We start from the raw sequence: 21301 nt of genomic DNA, 5'->3' as shown, positions 1-21301 counted from the left end.
ACCTACGTATCCCCTCTTAAATAGAAATCAGGTCAAGCGTAGTTCATGTTACATCAAGAAGAAAGTACAAATACAATCTTAGACATAATATCTTTTGACGACATCCAAATTGATGGTATTTGGCCATATCTCTTCATACATTTCTGCTAGTATGAGTGCACCCCCTATAAGCACTAGGTGAACCACGTAAGGACCCAGTCAATTTGGCAAAAATTAACCCTTCGCCTCATCCTTATATGGGAAGATTCACTTTAGAACCAGTTTCCCTATTTTAAACTATCTTGGTCATATCTTCTTGTTGAAAGCCTTTGCCATTCTATTCTAGTAAAGTTGACCATGACACACTGCATTCACTCTTTTCCCATCATTGAGAGCCAACTGATCATACCGTTTTTGTACCCATTCTGTGTCACTTAGCTCAGCTTCTTGTATGACCCGTTAGGAAGGGATTTCTACCTTAGCGGGTATAGAAGTTTCGGTACCATAAACAAGTATATAAGTAGTTTCCCCAATTTATGTTCAGACCATAGTGCGGTATCCAAGTAGAGCAAATGGCAACTTCCCGTGCCAATGTTTGTAGTTGTCTATTATCTTCCTTAATATTTTCTTAGTATTCTTGTTGGCGGCTTCTAAAGCTCCATTCATCCGAGGCATGTACGCATTAGAATTGCATTGCTTGTTCTTGAAATTCTTGCACAAGGTCTGCACCAAATCACTATTGAGGTTGGTGGCATTATCAGTGATGATATATTCAGGAACCCTAAATTTGCAGACAATATAATCTTGGACAAAATCCGCTACGACCTTCTTTGTCACAGCTTTGTAGGAGGTGGCTTCGACTCATTTGGTGATGTAATCAATGGCTGCTAAGATAAATTTGTGTCTGTTAGAGGTGGCAGGCAGGATCATGCCAATGAAATTCATGCCCCAAATGGCAAGGCCAGGACGAACTTGTCATATTGAGTTCATTAGGCAGAACCCATATCATGTCATAATGTAACTAGCACTCATGATGCTTCTGTACGTACTTGATGCAGTTAATTTCCATAGTCATCCAAAAGTATCTCGTCCTCAATATCGTCTTAGCTAGAACAAACCCATTCATGTGGGGTCCGCATGTTTCGGTATGTATTTCTTCGAATAGTCTGGATGCGTGTTTGGAATTGACACATCTTAGCAACCTAGATCGGGATTCCTTCTGTATAGATCCTTCAAACCAAAAGAAATGATTAGCTAATCTTCGTAATGTGTGTTTTTGAGTGTGTGTGTGGCGCTTTCTGCGTATTCCCTCTTTCCAAGTACTCCCTGATATCATGAAACCATGGCTTCTCATCAAATTCTTCTAGAACATGGGCACAGTAGGTGGGATTCTTGCGGATCTCTATCGGGATGGGGTCAATATAATTCTTATCTGGATGTTGTATCATGGAAGACAATGTGGCAATGCGTCTGCAAATGCGTTCTGAATTCGGTGAACATGCATGAGTTCTATCTTTGTGAATCTCTTGATAAATCCTTGCACACAATGCAAGTATGGTATTATCTTGGTATACTTGGTGGCCCATTCTCCGAGTACCTAATCTATAAACAGTTCTGAATCTCCTATCACCAATATTTCTTAGATGTTCATGTCAATGGCCATCCTAAGTCCTAGAATGCAAGCCTCATAGTTCGCCATATTTTAAGTGTATGGGAATCTGAGCTTGGTGGATACCAGATAGTGTTAGCCCGTTTTTGATATCAGGACAACTCTGATGCCTACTCCTTTGAAGTTGGCAGCTCTGTCAAAAAATAATCTCCACACATCATAAGCTCTGTCAATGTCTCCCCTATGATTGATACTTCATCGTCGAGAAAATACATCTTCAGCGGTTTGTATTCTCTGCCCACGAGATTTTGTGCCAGATGATTGGCCAATGTTTTTCCCTTGACTACCTTTTGAGTCACATAAACGATGTTGAACTCACTCAGCAATATTTGCCACTTTGCCAACTTGCCTGTGGGCATATGTTTCTGAAAAATGTACTTCAAAGGGTCCTTTCTTGATATGAGGTATGTATTGTATGTGCAGAAATAGTGTCTCAGATTTTGTGCTATCCATGTCAAAGCATAGCAAGTATGTTCCTATAAATAATACCGAGCTTTAAAGGATGTGAACTTCTTACTCATATAGTACATGGCTTGCTCTTTCCTTCCGGTCTCATCATGTTGTCCCAAGAGGCATACAAATGCTCTGTCCAACATGGACAGGTATAGCAGTAGAGGTCTCCCGAGCTCCGGTGGGACTAATACAGGAGGTTTTGGACCAATACTCTTTGATTTTGTCGAAGGCCTTTTGACATTCCTCGGTCCAACTTATTGCGGCATCCTTTCCCAACATCTTGATGATTGGTTCACATATCACCGTTGACTGCGAAATGAAAGAGGTGATGTAGTTGAGACGACCCAAGAAGCTCATCACATCTTTCTTGTTCTTAGGTGGCGGAAAAAATTGGATGGCTTTAATCTTTGGTGGATCTAGCTCGATACTTCGGCGGCTTACAATGAAACCTAGTAGATTCCCGGTAGGGACCCCGAAGGCACATTTTGCGTGGTTTAGCTTCAAATTATATCTCCATAGGCAGTCAAAAAACTTTGTCAAATCTTTTATGTGATATGAGCTCTTTTTAGATTTGATGATGACATCATCCACATAAACCTCGATCTCCATGTGGATCATATCATGAAAGAGGGTTTTCATGGCCCTCATGTAAGTAGCTATGGCGTTCTTTAAACCAAACGATATCATTTTATAGAAGTACACACCCCACGACGTGATGAAGGCTATTTTCTCTACGTCTTCTTCATCCATCTAGATCTAGCGATATCCCGCGAAATAATCAAAAACATATTGGAACTCACACTGGGCATAATTGTCGATCAAGATATGTATGTTTGGCAGTAGGAAATTATCCTTGGTACTTGCTTTGTTTAGATCTCTGTAGTTGACGCATACCCTGACCTTTAAATTTTTCTTGGGTACTTATACGATATTGGCTAACCAAGTCTGATATTCAACCACTCAAAGAATCTTGGCATTGATATGCTTGGTAACCTCCTCTTTTATTTTCAAACTCTTGCCTGGCTTGAATTTCCTGAATTTTTGCTTTACTGGTGGACACATTGGGTTGGTAGGTAGCATATGGACCACTATAGATGTGCTCAACCCTGTCATGTCGTCATAGGACCAGGCAAATATGTCTTCATATTCTTTAAAATATCTTATATACTCTTCTTCGTCGTACGGTGATAGGTGGATGCTAATGCGCGTCTCTTTGACTGTTTCAGAATTCACCAAGTTAACTGCTTTGGTTTCCTCCAAATTCGACTTGGGTTGGCTCTCAAAATCCTCGACTTCTTTGACGATTTCTTCGGGTATTACATCATTTTCCCATTCCTCTAAATCTCTTTCATTATGTTGTGTTATCTCATTATATGTCATAGATGTAGAGTCAACGGGATAGGAAATAATTATACTGGAAAAATAAAAATAAAATAAATAAAGGGAAATAATGCATTAAAATTTAAAATGTTTCAAATAAAACATAACTTGAAGTCTCGAGTATTTATTTCAAAATAGAAATACTTAATGTCTTAAATGCTAGAAAATAATTTTAAAATCGTGCTAGTTTGCCAAAGCTACCCAGGTGCTCTACAAGTCGGGGATGGTGTAGCAGTCCAATTCTCTAGAACAGCTCCATCTCCTGACATCTGGATGGTGAGATCCTCCACCTCCTCTCCCAAAATCACATTGCAATCCATGTCTTCTTTGGTCAGGAACAAACTTCTTATACCAACTAGAATCTCATCTTCTTCAGAACCCCAAATCACGTCGGCCTTACAGAATGTTTGGTACAATGGTGATATGGGTTTGGGTAGTGTATAGTAGAAATAATTCCATGGAGGCAGCCAATCCTGATATTCTTGCATGGTGTATTCATACCCAAGACTGAAGGTGGTGTTCTGAGTCTGCGGTCATATTGGTTCTGTTATCCCCTAAAGCTTAAGGCCGAGACCTCGGCCTGGCTCATATACCAACCATAGCAACATGCTTAGAACTTTTTCACTCCACCATCGCCCTTTCTTAATGGTGTCCACCCGTTCAATGCTATGGAATGCCTCTCCTCCTAGCTTCCTCTTGCCTTCAACTACGGGTACAGTTTGGTTGGTATAAATAGGATTGTTACTATCTCCATGAATGACCACCTCCTGATGATTCCACTCAAATTTCATAGCCTGATGTAGAGTAGAAGCAACTTCCCTGTCCATGTGTATCCATGGTCATCCCAGTAACAGGTTGTAAGTGGTAGAGATGTCTCATACTTAGAACTCAACATCGAACACAGTTGGACCTATTTTCAAACTCAAGTCAATTTCTCCGATTGTAGGTCTTTGTGGCCCATTAAAGGCTTTCACGTTCATGCTCCTTTGCCTTATTTCGTGTATACCTATACCCAATCTTCTCAGCATGGTTAGATGGCATATATTTAAACTCAACCCTCCATCAATCAAAACCTGAGCAATGAACTTGTCTTCATATTGCACAATAATATTCAATGCCCAGTTATGGCTCAAACCCTCTGGTGGAAACTCTTCTTCATGGAAAGTGATTTTATGTTTTTCCAGTATTTGTCCCACCATGTTCGCCATTTCTCCACTAGTAATGCCAATGGGCACGTAAGCATCACTTAATACCTTCATCAAGGCATTCTTGTGTGCGTCTGAATTCTACAGTAGCGATAGAATCAACAACAGAATATTCCTTGTCCTATACTTTCCTCCACAAGTCATCAGAACGTGTTTACACAAAAGGTGGCATCGGTGCAGTCTCCTTAATTAACCCTTCTTGGGCAAGATTCTATGGTGTGCACACTTTTCCTTCCTTGAGCAGCACCTGCTTCTTCTGCCATAACCTTTCCTTTTCTTCTAGCTTCAACCACATAGTCCCATAGAACATCTTTAGGGTGATATGCATGTGACGGAGCTATAATCACAGTGAACGGTGGCCTAGATATGGCCACTTCGACTTCAAACGGTGACTTGGTTTTCACAAGAACTGGCGAGGGCACTATAGAGGATGTCACTAGTGTCATGCCCCGACCTCAGGGAGTGCGACCGACGCTCAACTGAGTAAACTCGGTCGAGCAAGCCTAATTTATATCAACCTCTCATCATTACTCATTCATGATTTATCATAAACATAATTAGATCTTGACTTTCAAATTGAATACATTTGGCTCAATGGCCTAAAATTCTCCTCATGATGGATACATAACTTTATAAATAACTGTAAATACTTGTGAACATAAGTACATGACAAAACTCAAAACTTTAAATACATGACCTACAGTGTACATGGAGCTTCTATGACAATAGATACCTAAGTACTTAAAACGAACTAGACTCAAACACCGACTAGAACTGTAGCAGGCTCACCATAAGCTGAGTAGTGAAGCAGATCCCTATCAAGGATCCATATCATCTAATAGAAGTTTACCCACATACATTAAATGATGTAGCCCTCCCGGCAAAAGTGACGTGAGTACATGTGGAATAGTAATCGTATGTAAAGCAGACAGAACAACATATGAAAATATGGTAACTCAAATAAGAGGCAAATAAAGCATATCAAGAAACTACAAAACGTCCCATAGAATCACATTTCCAGTCTTATTATACTTGCACCATTCTGAACTTATTTTGGGATCAATTGAGCCATATGAATTATGTGTGAGATACAACATATAATGTAAACGTAACAACATGTACAAACAAGAGCAATGAAAGTAGCACCTAAGGTTCGTGTTTGCTATGTGTCTTACTAGACCGTCCATAGCCCTTTCTTTCTATGCACCTATGCGTTTCATAGACCTTCTATAGTGTTCACCCACACTATACACATATATGTTTCATAGACCGTCCATAGTGTTCACCCACACTATATACATATATGTTTCATAGACCGTCCATAGTGTTCACATATTATATTATACACCTATGCGTTTCATTGCCCGTCCATAGGATTCATATATTATATTATACACCTATGCGTTTTATAGCACGTCCATAGGATCGCATATATAATACACTTATGCATTTCATATCTCATCCATAGGATTCATTTATATTATATTATACACCTATGTGTTTCATAGCCCATCCATAGGATCACATATACAATACACCTATGCATTTCATAGCCCGTCCATAGGATCACATATACAATACACCTATGCGCTTCATAGACCGTCCATAGGATCACATATTGACATATATCATTCAGCACAAAGATTATTCGTAATAGTCAATTTATAATGAACAACGCGGGACTTACAAGAACATCGGGGGATTCAATTCTAAGAAGGAAGTTTAGCCAACATAGCTTGTTTGAGCTTCCCTTAGATTACCACAATGTCCCAACACTTCTAGCATTCCAATCAACTAGAGATATAACAAAATTGAACAATAATTAGGGAGAGATTCATGGTTTCAGCTTACTTAGGCATTTCATCAAGCACTAGGTGTGCAAATTACACTACAAGGTTTCCATTGTGGAATCCTTTCATCCCACACCAAATCATTCACCCAATTTTGTTCGACAACCTCCCTACCACCCTTATGGGTACATTCATGCACAAAGAGTACCTCCCACACCTAAGAATCATACTTCTCATGACCTAATTTTAGTCCAAATCCTGAAATATAGGGCTAGGGAGTAGAACCTTACCTCTTAGAGGAAGCTCTTGTGATTGGCTTCCTTGATTCTTGAAGATTGGGGCAAGAATGGATGATTAGCATGCTAGGTCTTCTCCTTCTCTCTCTAAAATGGATCTCTCCTCTCTCTCTAGAAAATCTAATTTTACCTTGTAAAATAACCCCCTAAGGCCTTATATCAAAATATGGTCGAATAAGAAATTTTCCAAAAATGGCCCACGAAGTCAATTGTGTGGTGCAATTATGTGGTAGTAGAATCGTTACGTGGGCAGCAGAATTCTTTTGTGGGCAGCAGAATCGATTATGTGGCTAGCAGAATGATTATGTGGGCAGCAAAATAATTATGCGGCTAGCAGAATCATTTTGCGACCTGCAGAATCATTTTGCATCCAGCAGAACTGTTTTTCAAAATTTGCCTATTCTCTGCTCCACTTTGTGATGCTTATGAGGTCTGTGGAACCGTTCTACGATCGCAAAATTGACCGCAGAATCGCCTTCTTCTTCCAAAAATTCCCATCTACACGTTAGTGCATTCTTCTACCCAAAAAGTCTGTACCGTGGCTCGTTTTCTACAATCCTCAAACCCGTTAGCCTACCTCGGCACCACGAAACCTTAAATTTCTTGTTGTAAATTTATGGGTCCTTACAACTCCATTGTCTCCGTCCCGAATAAGACCAATGGACCTTTTTTGGTCTGATTCCTTATTAGTTTAAATCATGTTTACCCCATCACCCTATGGTTGGGAAAGAGGTTGTTGTGGACATTGGTTAGGCTCTTTCAACTATATCACCTTGGTATCAATCATCATTTGAATCTTATCATTCAACGTACAATATGTTTCAATGTTGTGCATGCCAGAGTGATAGGCACATATTTTGTTGGGGTTAATCCACCGGGCTAGTTTTTATTTGCCACTGCAAAGATAGGGGTAATGTAACCGGCAGCTTTCAGCCTCTTATACAGTTGGGCTATAAGTTTCGCACGAGGGGTGTATTACCTGAGTGGTCTGCGGTAAAATTTGGCTTGGGGTTTAGGGTAATTCTGTCAGGCAGGTGGGGGTGAGTAATAGTATGATAGCTGGGTATTATAGGTATGGTAGGTGCTAGTAGGATAGTGGTATTTTGGGATGAAGGATGATATATTGGTGGGGGTGTTTGATAGGTGAGTGGAGATTTCGGCCCTTGGGCTACCATCGTGGTGCCCACTTCTTTTTTCTTCAAGATTCCTCCACATTGTAGAGCTTTGTTAGTAGCTTGCAAAGCTTCAAAATTGGAGACCATGACACTTTTGATACCTTATTCAATTCTTTCTCCTAGATTAATTATGTCAGAAATTTTTTTGTTTTTAATGACCATCAGCCTTTCTTAATATTGCGGGTCTTGAGCTCGCACGAAGAACTTATTCATCTGTTTTTCCTCTAACGGTGGCCTTACCTAAGAAGCTTCAGATCTCCAGTGGGTAGCATACTCAAGGAAGATTTCGTGGGCTTCTTCTTGAGGTTTTAAATGTAGAACACATCTGGAGCATTTTTTATATTAAACCTAAAGATGTCCATAAAGTCTGATGCCATACTCGCCTAGCTAGACTATTTCTTCGGGTTTTGACTGATATACCATGACAAGGCATCTCCTGTGAGACTTCGCATAGATAACTCCATGCAGATTTGCTCATTTTTTCCTACACCTATGAGCTTGTCGCAATAAGTTCTCAGGTGTTCTTTGGGATCACGGGTACCATCAAATATCTCGAACTTTGGAGGTTTGTAACCCTCTGACAGTTCGACACCAGATTGAATGCACAAATCTTCATAGTTCATTCCATCAATACCTTTTCCTCCTTGACACTCTAGATACTTCCAGAATAGCTTCTTCAGCTCCTCGGCCATGTTTTTAATGAGTAAGTACTTTTCAGTGGGTTCAGGTGTATATCGGGTTTGTTGCAGTGTATATGGCAAGGTTTCTTCGTATATGGGGTTGCTTTTGTGAGTGACAGGGACTTGAGGGTACGAGTGATCAATGATGGATACATGGGGTGGATCATGGGCTGGTTGTGGTGCATTTTGAGGAGAGGAGTAAGTGGCAATTTGTAGGTGTTGGGTTGTGTTGTGGTGGTGATGTTGTGGTACTTGTAGTGGTGGAGGGTTCAAGTTTTATGGAGGTATTGGATTTTGGTACTGTGGAGTGGTAGGATGGTTTTGTGGAGCTTGTGGTTGTGGGTTCTAAGGTTGCGGCGGGTTCTCAGTAGTGGTGTTTTGATGGTTGATATCTGGGACGTTTAGGGGGGGGGCAAGTTGGCAGGCAAGATTGCGAACATGCTCTAACTTGTCTTGTAGTTCCATGATCTTTTGCTCTAAGCGCATAATCAGCTCATTTTTCCCCCGGCGCGTTTCTCCCATCAGATGTTTCTACATTTTCTACCAAATGAGTGTTATCTTTCTTGTTTCCACTCAAGTTGTCCATTTCTCCTTTACCTTTGCCTTTGATTCTGCTAGGAGGTGGAGGACCTCTAGATCTTGTATGATATGTTGACATTGCCAGATTGCACAAATCAACCATTAGGAATGGGAATAATAAAAAAAAATCAAAACAAAGGATAGCCAAGTGAGTAAGGTAAAAATGAAAAACAGCATTCTCGTTGCGCCTGTGGTAGGCTTAAATCGACAAGTGAACTTGGAAAACTTTGTGTCAACGTTGTTTCATCATATTGGCACGAAATAAATCAAACTATCCTATTACTAAAACGAAATAGGGAAATAGAATTACTAGTAGCTCAAGGCCTTATTATATCAATTCTAAACAAAATCTAACTACAAAAATAATCTTGAAGTCTCATAAAAGAAAATGCCCCTATTCTACTTGATCCCGGATGGCCCTTCTCCATGTCTTGCCTTCCTTTATCCTTCGATCATGTTCCCGAGGTCGCACATGCCAATCAACAGGTAGGACATTGCCAACTTTCCACCTTCATCATATCACATACCCTAGCAGTCTCAGAGTCTCTTTCGGGGAGACCCTCTCGAAGGGAGTGATGATCTGGTACCACAATTTAACGCTGAATTCCATCGATTCTTTTGCCATGTTAGCAGATTCGTTCGTAAAAGCACATGCTGGTGCCATAAAGGTTGCAACAAGGAAATCAGACCTCTTCAAAGTAAAGCAAAGGCAGGATGAAATGCTGAGGGAATTCGTATCCCGATTTCAAATGGAACGCATGGAATTACCCCCGGTCATGGACGATTGGGCCGTACAAGCTTTCACCCAAGGGTTGAACGAGCTAAGTTCGACAGCATCACATCGGCTGAAATAAAATTTGATCGAGTATCCAGCGATAACTTGGGCAGACGTACACAACCGACATCAATCGAAAATTAGGGTCGAGGATGATCAGTTGGGAGCTCCGCACGGACCCATTCATCAAAACAGGACAGTTATTAAAAACCAAAAGGAGATCGACAGAGAACAAAGGTCGAACAGAGACCGATATCGACCATACGTCGCGGATTATGAACAACGGTTCAGCATGCAATGCAGTTCGTAACAATCGAAGGATTGATCGAGGACAAAGTTCTCGGGGGCTTATGAGTAAGAGCGGCTTCGATAAATATGTCGATCCTATAGAAGCACCTCGATTATCGGAATATAACTTCAGCATTGGTGCATCGGACACATCAAAGACACCAAATGGCCTCGACCTATGCACACCGATCCTGCCCGAAGAAATCCCAATCAAACGTGCGAATATCATGGTACCCATGGCCACAGAACGGAAGATTGCAAGCAACTAAGAGAGGAAATAGCTCGCTTGTTTAACAAAGGGCACCTTCGGGAATTCCTGAGTGATAAGGCGAAGAACCATTTTAAAAGCAGGGATTTCATCAAGCAAAATGAGCAAGAAGAACCGCAGCACGTCATCCACATGATCATCGGCGGCATCGATACCCCTCAGGGACCAGTACTTAAACGCACTAAAACATCAATAGTGAGGGAAAAGCGATCTCGGACTCAAGATTACGCTCACATATGGACTTTGTCCTTTGATGATGAAGATGCAGAGGGGGTCATCCAACCTCATAACCACGCACCGGTAATATCCGTACTCATGAATAAAACTAAAATTAAGCGTGTGTTAATCGATCCAGGTAGCTCGGCCAACATCATCTGATTGAAGGTAGTAGAGCAGCTCGGCCTACAGGATCAGATCGTAGCCGCAACTCTGGTCCTGAATGGGTTCAATATGGCATGCGAAACCACCAAGGGTGAGATAATCCTACCAATAAACGTGGCCGGGACCATCCAGGAAACAAAGTTTCACGTGATCGAAGGCGATATGAGATATAACGCCCTTTTTGGAAGGCCATGGAACCACAACATGAGAGTTGTGCCTTCGACCCTACACCAGCCCCTCAAACTCCCAACATCGGGAGGTGTCAAAATGGTGTATGGAGAACTGCCAACCGCAAAGGAAATGTTCGCCGTCGACGAAGCTAAACCAATGTCCTCACTTTTGCCGATAAAAGGATCGGGCCCGGAAGAAGAACGGGACACCAAATAGTAATCACAGACATCGGCTTCGACCCAGCCAGACAACCAGAAAATCGAAGAGGATGATGATCAAAGGGTCCCTCGATCTTTCGTGATTCCCGATGACTCTGACGCCACCAAATTAACAATCGAGGAGCTAGAGCAAGTCATATTGATCGAGCACTGGCCCGAGCAAAAGGTATACTTAGGAACGGGGTTGAGTCCCGAACTCAAGAAGAAACTCATTCAATTTCTTATCGATAACATCGATTGTTTTACATGGTCCCATTCAGATATAACAGGGATCCCGCCGGACATAACGACGCATCGGCTAAGTTTGGACCACAGGTTCATACCGGTGAAGCAAAAGAGAAGACCCCAGTCAGAGAAAAAGCACATATTCATAAAGGACGAGGTAACCAAGCTTCTCAAAATAGGGTCCATTCGGGAGGTGAAATATCCCGAATGGCTAGCCAACATAGTTGTAGTCCCTAAAAAAGGGAACAAACTTAGAATGGGTGTGGACTATAAGGATTTGAACAAAGCATGCCCCAAAGATTCCTTTTCGCTGCCTAACATTGATCGCATGATTGATTCCACGGCCGGCCACGAGACCCTCACTTTTCTCGATGCCTATTCCGGGTATAATCAAATCCAGATGAACCCGGAGGACTACGAAAAGACTTCGTTTGTCACCAAATATGGAACGTATTGTTATAATGTGATGCCCTTCGGGCTAAAAAATGCAGGGGCTACTTACCAACTCCTAGTAAATAAAATGTTCGAAGAACAAATAGGAAAATCAATGGAAGTTTATATTGATGACATGTTAGTTAAATCCCTGCGCGCAGAGGACCATTTGACCCATTTGCAGGAAACGTTCGAGATTTTAAGGAAATACAACATGAAGCTCAACCCCGAGAAATGTGCTTTCGGGGTCGGTTCGGGCAAGTTCCTCGACTCCATGGTATCACATCGGGGAATAGAGATTAACCCCAATAAAATCAAGGCCGTTATGGACACCGTGAAGGTCGTACAAAGGCTAACAGGTCGTATTGCAGCCTTAAGCCGGTTCATCTCAAGATCATCTAACCGAAGTCACAAATATTTCTCTCTACTCAAAAAGAAGAACGATTTTACTTGGACCCCGGAGTGCCAACAAGCATTAGAGGAACTAAAGCGATCTCTATCAAGCCCACCACTACTTCACACTCCAAAAACAGATGAAAAACCTTTTTTGTACTTGGCAGTATCAGAAGTCGACGTAAGAGGTGTCCTAGTTCGGGAAGAGCAAGGTACGCAATTCCCCATTTATTATACGAGTCGAACCTTAGGAGAAGCAGAAACTAGATATCTGCTCTTAGAAAAATTGGCGCTTGCACTGATAAGCGCCTCAAGAAAGTTAAGGCTGTACTTTTAATGTCGTCACATATGTGTGTTAACCACTTACACGCTTTGTAATATTTTGCACAGACCCGAGTTATCAGGCCGACTGGCCAAATGGGTCGTCGAACTCAGTGGGTACGATATCGAATATCAACCCCGCACGGCCATCAAGTCTCAAATTTTAGCAGACTTCGTGGCCCGATTTCACGCCAACACTCGTACCCGAAGTCGAAAAAGAATTGTTGAAATCAGGTACATCATCGGGGGTATGGATCCTTTTTACGGACGGGGCTTCAAACGTAAAAGAGTCCGGGCTGGGCATAGTTTTGAAACCACCCATGGGTAGCACTATTAGGCAATCTATTAAAACTGTTAGGTTGACTAACAACGAGGCCGAGTATGAAGCCATAATTGTAGGTCTCGAGCTAGCTAGAAACTTGGGAGCAGAAGTCATTGAAGTCAATTGCGACTCCATATTGGTGGTGAGTCAAGTAAACAAAACCTTCGAAGTTCGAGAAGGTAGGATGCAAAGGTATTTAGATAAACTGCTTGTCACTTTGCACCATTTCAAACAATGGACTTTACGGCATGTACCACGGGAACAGAATAATGAGGCCGATGCGCTTGCGAATTTGGGGTCGTCGGTCGAGGTAGATGATTCGGGGAATGTTGTTCAACTTTCGAGACCGGTAATCGAAGAAGGTCATGCCGAAATAAATTCTACAAGCTTAACCTGGGATTGGAGAAACAAGTATATTGAATACTTGGAGAGCGGAAAACTCCCATCGGACCCTAAGGATTCCAGAACCCTACGGACTAAAGCTGCTCGATTCACATTGGCTCCGGACAGAACACTGTACCGAAGAACGTTCGATGGACCGTTGGCAGTGTGCTTGGGTCCGGGAGATACCGATTATATCCTACGGGAAGTGCACGAGGGTACTTGCGGGAATCACTCTGGAGCCGATACGTTAGTTCGAAAAATAATCAGAGCAGGGTATTATTGGGTCGATATGGGCAAAGATACAAAGGAATTTGTTCGTAAATGTGACAAATGTCAAAGGTTCGCACCCATGATCCACCAACCCGGAGAACAACTCCACTCGGTCCTATCCCCATGGCCATTCATGAAATGGGGAATGGATATCGTCGGCCCTCTACCATCAACCCCAGGTAAAGCCAAATTCATTTTATTTATGACTGACTATTTTTCTAAATGGATTGAAGCGCAAGCATTCGAGAAAATAAGAGAGAAAGAAGTTATAGACTTTATCTGGGATCATATCATATGTCGATTCGGGATTCCTGCCGAAATAATATGTGATAATGGAAAATAATTCGTTGGCAGCAAAGTAACAAGATTCCTCGAAGACCACAAGATAAGAAGGATACTATCGATGCAATACCACCCCAGTGGGAATGGGCAGGCCGAATCAACAAACAAAACTGTCATTCAAAACTTAAAGAAGAGGTTGGACGACGCTAAAAGGGAGATGGAGAGAAATCCTGCCCGAAGTCCTTTGGGCATATCGGACAACGTCAAAATCCAGGGCGACCCCATTCTTCTTAGAAGTACACACCCCACGACGTGATGAAGGCTATTTTCTCTACGTCTTCTTCATCCATCTAGATCTAGCGATATCCCGCGAAATAATCAAAAACATATTGGAACTCACACTGGGCATAATTGTCGATCAAGATATGTATGTTTGGCAGTAGGAAATTATCCTTGGTACTTGCTTTGTTTAGATCTCTGTAGTTGACGCATACCCTGACCTTTAAATTTTTCTTGGGTACTTATACGATATTGGCTAACCAAGTCTGATATTCAACCACTCAAAGAATCTTGGCATTGATATGCTTGGTAACCTCCTCTTTTATTTTCAAACTCTTGCCTGGCTTGAATTTCCTGAATTTTTGCTTTACTGGTGGACACATTGGGTTGGTAGGTAGCATATGGACCACTATAGATGTGCTCAACCCTGTCATGTCGTCATAGGACCAGGCAAATATGTCTTCATATTCTTTAAAATATCTTATATACTCTTCTTCGTCGTACGGTGATAGGTGGATGCTAATGCGCGTCTCTTTGACTGTTTCAGAATTCACCAAGTTAACTGCTTTGGTTTCCTCCAAATTCGACTTGGGTTGGCTCTCAAAATCCTCGACTTCTTTGACGATTTCTTCGGGTATTACATCATTTTCCCATTCCTCTAAATCTCTTTCATTATGTTGTGTTATCTCATTATATGTCATAGATGTAGAGTCAACGGGATAGGAAATAATTATACTGGAAAAATAAAAATAAAATAAATAAAGGGAAATAATGCATTAAAATTTAAAATGTTTCAAATAAAACATAACTTGAAGTCTCGAGTATTTATTTCAAAATAGAAATACTTAATGTCTTAAATGCTAGAAAATAATTTTAAAATCGTGCTAGTTTGCCAAAGCTACCCAGGTGCTCTACAAGTCGGGGATGGTGTAGCAGTCCAATTCTCTAGAACAGCTCCATCTCCTGACATCTGGATGGTGAGATCCTCCACCTCCTCTCCCAAAATCACATTGCAATCCATGTCTTCTTTGGTCAGGAACAAACTTCTTATACCAACTAGAATCTCATCTTCTTCAGAACCCCAAATCACGTCGGCCTTACAGAATGTTTGGTACAATGGTGATATGGGTTTGGGTAGTGTATAGTAGAAATAATTCCATGGAGGCAGCCAATCCTGATATTCTTGCATGGTGTATTCATACCCAAGACTGAAGGTGGTGTTCTGAGTCTGCGGTCATATTGGTTCTGTTATCCCCTAAAGCTTAAGGCCGAGACCTCGGCCTGGCTCATATACCAACCATAGCAACATGCTTAGAACTTTTTCACTCCACCATCGCCCTTTCTTAATGGTGTCCACCCGTTCAATGCTATGGAATGCCTCTCCTCCTAGCTTCCTCTTGCCTTCAACTACGGGTACAGTTTGGTTGGTATAAATAGGATTGTTACTATCTCCATGAATGACCACCTCCTGATGATTCCACTCAAATTTCATAGCCTGATGTAGAGTAGAAGCAACTTCCCTGTCCATGTGTATCCATGGTCATCCCAGTAACAGGTTGTAAGTGGTAGAGATGTCTCATACTTAGAACTCAACATCGAACACAGTTGGACCTATTTTCAAACTCAAGTCAATTTCTCCGATTGTAGGTCTTTGTGGCCCATTAAAGGCTTTCACGTTCATGCTCCTTTGCCTTATTTCGTGTATACCTATACCCAATCTTCTCAGCATGGTTAGATGGCATATATTTAAACTCAACCCTCCATCAATCAAAACCTGAGCAATGAACTTGTCTTCATATTGCACAATAATATTCAATGCCCAGTTATGGCTCAAACCCTCTGGTGGAAACTCTTCTTCATGGAAAGTGATTTTATGTTTTTCCAGTATTTGTCCCACCATGTTCGCCATTTCTCCACTAGTAATGCCAATGGGCACGTAAGCATCACTTAATACCTTCATCAAGGCATTCTTGTGTGCGTCTGAATTCTACAGTAGCGATAGAATCAACAACAGAATATTCCTTGTCCTATACTTTCCTCCACAAGTCATCAGAACGTGTTTACACAAAAGGTGGCATCGGTGCAGTCTCCTTAATTAACCCTTCTTGGGCAAGATTCTATGGTGTGCACACTTTTCCTTCCTTGAGCAGCACCTGCTTCTTCTGCCATAACCTTTCCTTTTCTTCTAGCTTCAACCACATAGTCCCATAGAACATCTTTAGGGTGATATGCATGTGACGGAGCTATAATCACAGTGAACGGTGGCCTAGATATGGCCACTTCGACTTCAAACGGTGACTTGGTTTTCACAAGAACTGGCGAGGGCACTATAGAGGATGTCACTACTGTCATGCCCCGACCTCAGGGAGTGCGACCGACGCTCAACTGAGTAAACTCGGTCGAGCAAGCCTAATTTATATCAACCTCTCATCATTACTCATTCATGATTTATCATAAACATAATTAGATCTTGACTTTCAAATTGAATACATTTGGCTCAATGGCCTAAAATTCTCCTCATGATGGATACATAACTTTATAAATAACTGTAAATACTTGTGAACATAAGTACATGACAAAACTCAAAACTTTAAATACATGACCTACAGTGTACATGGAGCTTCTATGACAATAGATACCTAAGTACTTAAAACGAACTAGACTCAAACACCGACTAGAACTGTAGCAGGCTCACCATAAGCTGAGTAGTGAAGCAGATCCCTATCAAGGATCCATATCATCTAATAGAAGTTTACCCACATACATTAAATGATGTAGCCCTCCCGGCAAAAGTGACGTGAGTACATGTGGAATAGTAATCGTATGTAAAGCAGACAGAACAACATATGAAAATATGGTAACTCAAATAAGAGGCAAATAAAGCATATCAAGAAACTACAAAACGTCCCATAGAATCACATTTCCAGTCTTATTATACTTGCACCATTCTGAACTTATTTTGGGATCAATTGAGCCATATGAATTATGTGTGAGATACAACATATAATGTAAACGTAACAACATGTACAAACAAGAGCAATGAAAGTAGCACCTAAGGTTCGTGTTTGCTATGTGTCTTACTAGACCGTCCATAGCCCTTTCTTTCTATGCACCTATGCGTTTCATAGACCTTCTATAGTGTTCACCCACACTATACACATATATGTTTCATAGACCGTCCATAGTGTTCACCCACACTATATACATATATGTTTCATAGACCGTCCATAGTGTTCACATATTATATTATACACCTATGCGTTTCATTGCCCGTCCATAGGATTCATATATTATATTATACACCTATGCGTTTTATAGCACGTCCATAGGATCGCATATATAATACACTTATGCATTTCATATCTCATCCATAGGATTCATTTATATTATATTATACACCTATGTGTTTCATAGCCCATCCATAGGATCACATATACAATACACCTATGCATTTCATAGCCCGTCCATAGGATCACATATACAATACACCTATGCGCTTCATAGACCGTCCATAGGATCACATATTGACATATATCATTCAGCACAAAGATTATTCGTAATAGTCAATTTATAATGAACAACGCGGGACTTACAAGAACATCGGGGGATTCAATTCTAAGAAGGAAGTTTAGCCAACATAGCTTGTTTGAGCTTCCCTTAGATTACCACAATGTCCCAACACTTCTAGCATTCCAATCAACTAGAGATATAACAAAATTGAACAATAATTAGGGAGAGATTCATGGTTTCAGCTTACTTAGGCATTTCATCAAGCACTAGGTGTGCAAATTACACTACAAGGTTTCCATTGTGGAATCCTTTCATCCCACACCAAATCATTCACCCAATTTTGTTCGACAACCTCCCTACCACCCTTATGGGTACATTCATGCACAAAGAGTACCTCCCACACCTAAGAATCATACTTCTCATGACCTAATTTTAGTCCAAATCCTGAAATATAGGGCTAGGGAGTAGAACCTTACCTCTTAGAGGAAGCTCTTGTGATTGGCTTCCTTGATTCTTGAAGATTGGGGCAAGAATGGATGATTAGCATGCTAGGTCTTCTCCTTCTCTCTCTAAAATGGATCTCTCCTCTCTCTCTAGAAAATCTAATTTTACCTTGTAAAATAACCCCCTAAGGCCTTATATCAAAATATGGTCGAATAAGAAATTTTCCAAAAATGGCCCACGAAGTCAATTGTGTGGTGCAATTATGTGGTAGTAGAATCGTTACGTGGGCAGCAGAATTCTTTTGTGGGCAGCAGAATCGATTATGTGGCTAGCAGAATGATTATGTGGGCAGCAAAATAATTATGCGGCTAGCAGAATCATTTTGCGACCTGCAGAATCATTTTGCATCCAGCAGAACTGTTTTTCAAAATTTGCCTATTCTCTGCTCCACTTTGTGATGCTTATGAGGTCTGTGGAACTGTTCTACGATCGCAAAATTGACCGCAGAATCGCCTTCTTCTTCCAAAAATTCCCATCTACACGTTAGTGCATTCTTCTACCCAAAAAGTCTGTACCGTGGCTCGTTTTCTACAATCCTCAAACCCGTTAGCCTACCTCGGCACCACGAAACCTTAAATTTCTTGTTGTAAATTTATGGGTCCTTACAACTCCATTGTCTCCATCCCGAATAAGACCAATGGACCTTTTTTGGTCTGATTCCTTATTAGTTTAAATCATGTTTACCCCATCACCCTATGGTTGGGAAAGAGGTTGTTGTGGACATTGGTTAGGCTCTTTCAACTATATCACCTTGGTATCAATCATCATTTGAATCTTATCATTCAACGTACAATATGTTTCAATGTTGTGCATGCCAGAGTGATAGGCACATATTTTGTTGGGGTTAATCCACCGGGCTAGTTTTTATTTGCCACTGCAAAGATAGGGGTAATGTAACCGGCAGCTTTCAGCCTCTTATACAGTTGGGCTATAAGTTTCGCACGAGGGGTGTATTACCTGAGTGGTCTGCGGTAAAATTTGGCTTGGGGTTTAGGGTAATTCTGTCAGGCAGGTGGGGGTGAGTAATAGTATGATAGCTGGGTATTATAGGTATGGTAGGTGCTAGTAGGATAGTGGTATTTTGGGATGAAGGATGATATATTGGTGGGGGTGTTTGATAGGTGAGTGGAGATTTCGGCCCTTGGGCTACCATCGTGGTGCCCACTTCTTTTTTCTTCAAGATTCCTCCACATTGTAGAGCTTTGTTAGTAGCTTGCAAAGCTTCAAAATTGGAGACCATGACACTTTTGATACCTTATTCAATTCTTTCTCCTAGATTAATTATGTCAGAAATTTTTTTGTTTTTAATGACCATCAGCCTTTCTTAATATTGCGGGTCTTGAGCTCGCACGAAGAACTTATTCATCTGTTTTTCCTCTAACGGTGGCCTTACCTAAGAAGCTTCAGATCTCCAGTGGGTAGCATACTCAAGGAAGATTTCGTGGGCTTCTTCTTGAGGTTTTAAATGTAGAACACATCTGGAGCATTTTTTATATTAAACCTAAAGATGTCCATAAAGTCTGATGCCATACTCGCCTAGCTAGACTATTTCTTCGGGTTTTGACTGATATACCATGACAAGGCATCTCCTGTGAGACTTCGCATAGATAACTCCATGCAGATTTGCTCATTTTTTCCTACACCTATGAGCTTGTCGCAATAAGTTCTCAGGTGTTCTTTGGGATCACGGGTACCATCAAATATCTCGAACTTTGGAGGTTTGTAACCCTCTGACAGTTCGACACCAGATTGAATGCACAAATCTTCATAGTTCATTCCATCAATACCTTTTCCTCCTTGACACTCTAGATACTTCCAGATAGCTTCTTCAGCTCCTCGGCCATGTTTTTAATGAGTAAGTACTTTTCAGTGGGTTCAGGTGTATATCGGGTTTGTTGCAGTGTATATGGCAAGGTTTCTTCGTATATGGGGTTGCTTTTGTGAGTGACAGGGACTTGAGGGTACGAGTGATCAATGATGGATACATGGGGTGGATCATGGGCTGGTTGTGGTGCATTTTGAGGAGAGGAGTAAGTGGCAATTTGTAGGTGTTGGGTTGTGTTGTGGTGGTGATGTTGTGGTACTTGTAGTGGTGGAGGGTTCAAGTTTTATGGAGGTATTGGATTTTGGTACTGTGGAGTGGTAGGATGGTTTTGTGGAGCTTGTGGTTGTGGGTTCTAAGGTTGCGGCGGGTTCTCAGTAGTGGTGTTTTGATGGTTGATATCTGGGACGTTTAGGGGGGGGGCAAGTTGGCAAGATTGCGAACATGCTCTAACTTGTCTTGTAGTTCCATGATCTTTTGCTCTAAGCGCATAATCAGCTCATTTTTCCCCCGGCGCGTTTCTCCCATCAGATGTTTCTACATTTTCTACCAAATGAGTGTTATCTTTCTTGTTTCCACTCAAGTTGTCCATTTCTCCTTTACCTTTGCCTTTGATTCTGCTAGGAGGTGGAGGACCTCTAGATCTTGTATGATATGTTGACATTGCCAGATTGCACAAATCAACCATTAGGAATGGGAATAATAAAAAAAAATCAAAACAAAAGATAGCCAAGTGAGTAAGGTAAAAATGAAAAACAGCATTCTCGTTGCGCCTGTGGTAGGCTTAAATCGACAAGTGAACTTGGAAAACTTTGTGTCAACGTTGTTTCATCATATTGACACGAAATAAATCAAACTATCCTATTACTAAAACGAAATAGGGAAATAGAATTACTAGTAGCTCAAGGCCTTATTATATCAATTCTAAACAAAATCTAACTACAAAAATAATCTTGAAGTCTCATAAAAGAAAATGCCCCTATTCTACTTGATCCCGGATGGCCCTTCTCCATGTCTTGCCTTCCTTTATCCTTCGATCATGTTCCCGAGGTCGCACATGCCAATCAACAGGTAGGACATTGCCAACTTTCCACCTTCATCATATCACATACCCTAGCAGTCTCAGAGTCTCTTTCGGGGAGACCCTCTCGAAGGGAGTGATGATCTGGTACCACAATTTAACGCTGAATTCCATCGATTCTTTTGCCATGTTAGCAGATTCGTTTGTAAAAGCACATGCTGGTGCCATA

The sequence above is a fragment of the Nicotiana tabacum genome, chromosome 14 (genome assembly GCF_000715075.1).
Source record: "Nicotiana tabacum cultivar K326 chromosome 14, ASM71507v2, whole genome shotgun sequence".
NCBI classification, from domain to species: Eukaryota; Viridiplantae; Streptophyta; class Magnoliopsida; order Solanales; family Solanaceae; genus Nicotiana; species Nicotiana tabacum.
The sequence above is the reverse complement of the archived record's forward strand: the minus strand, read 5'-3'. Positions refer to the sequence as shown.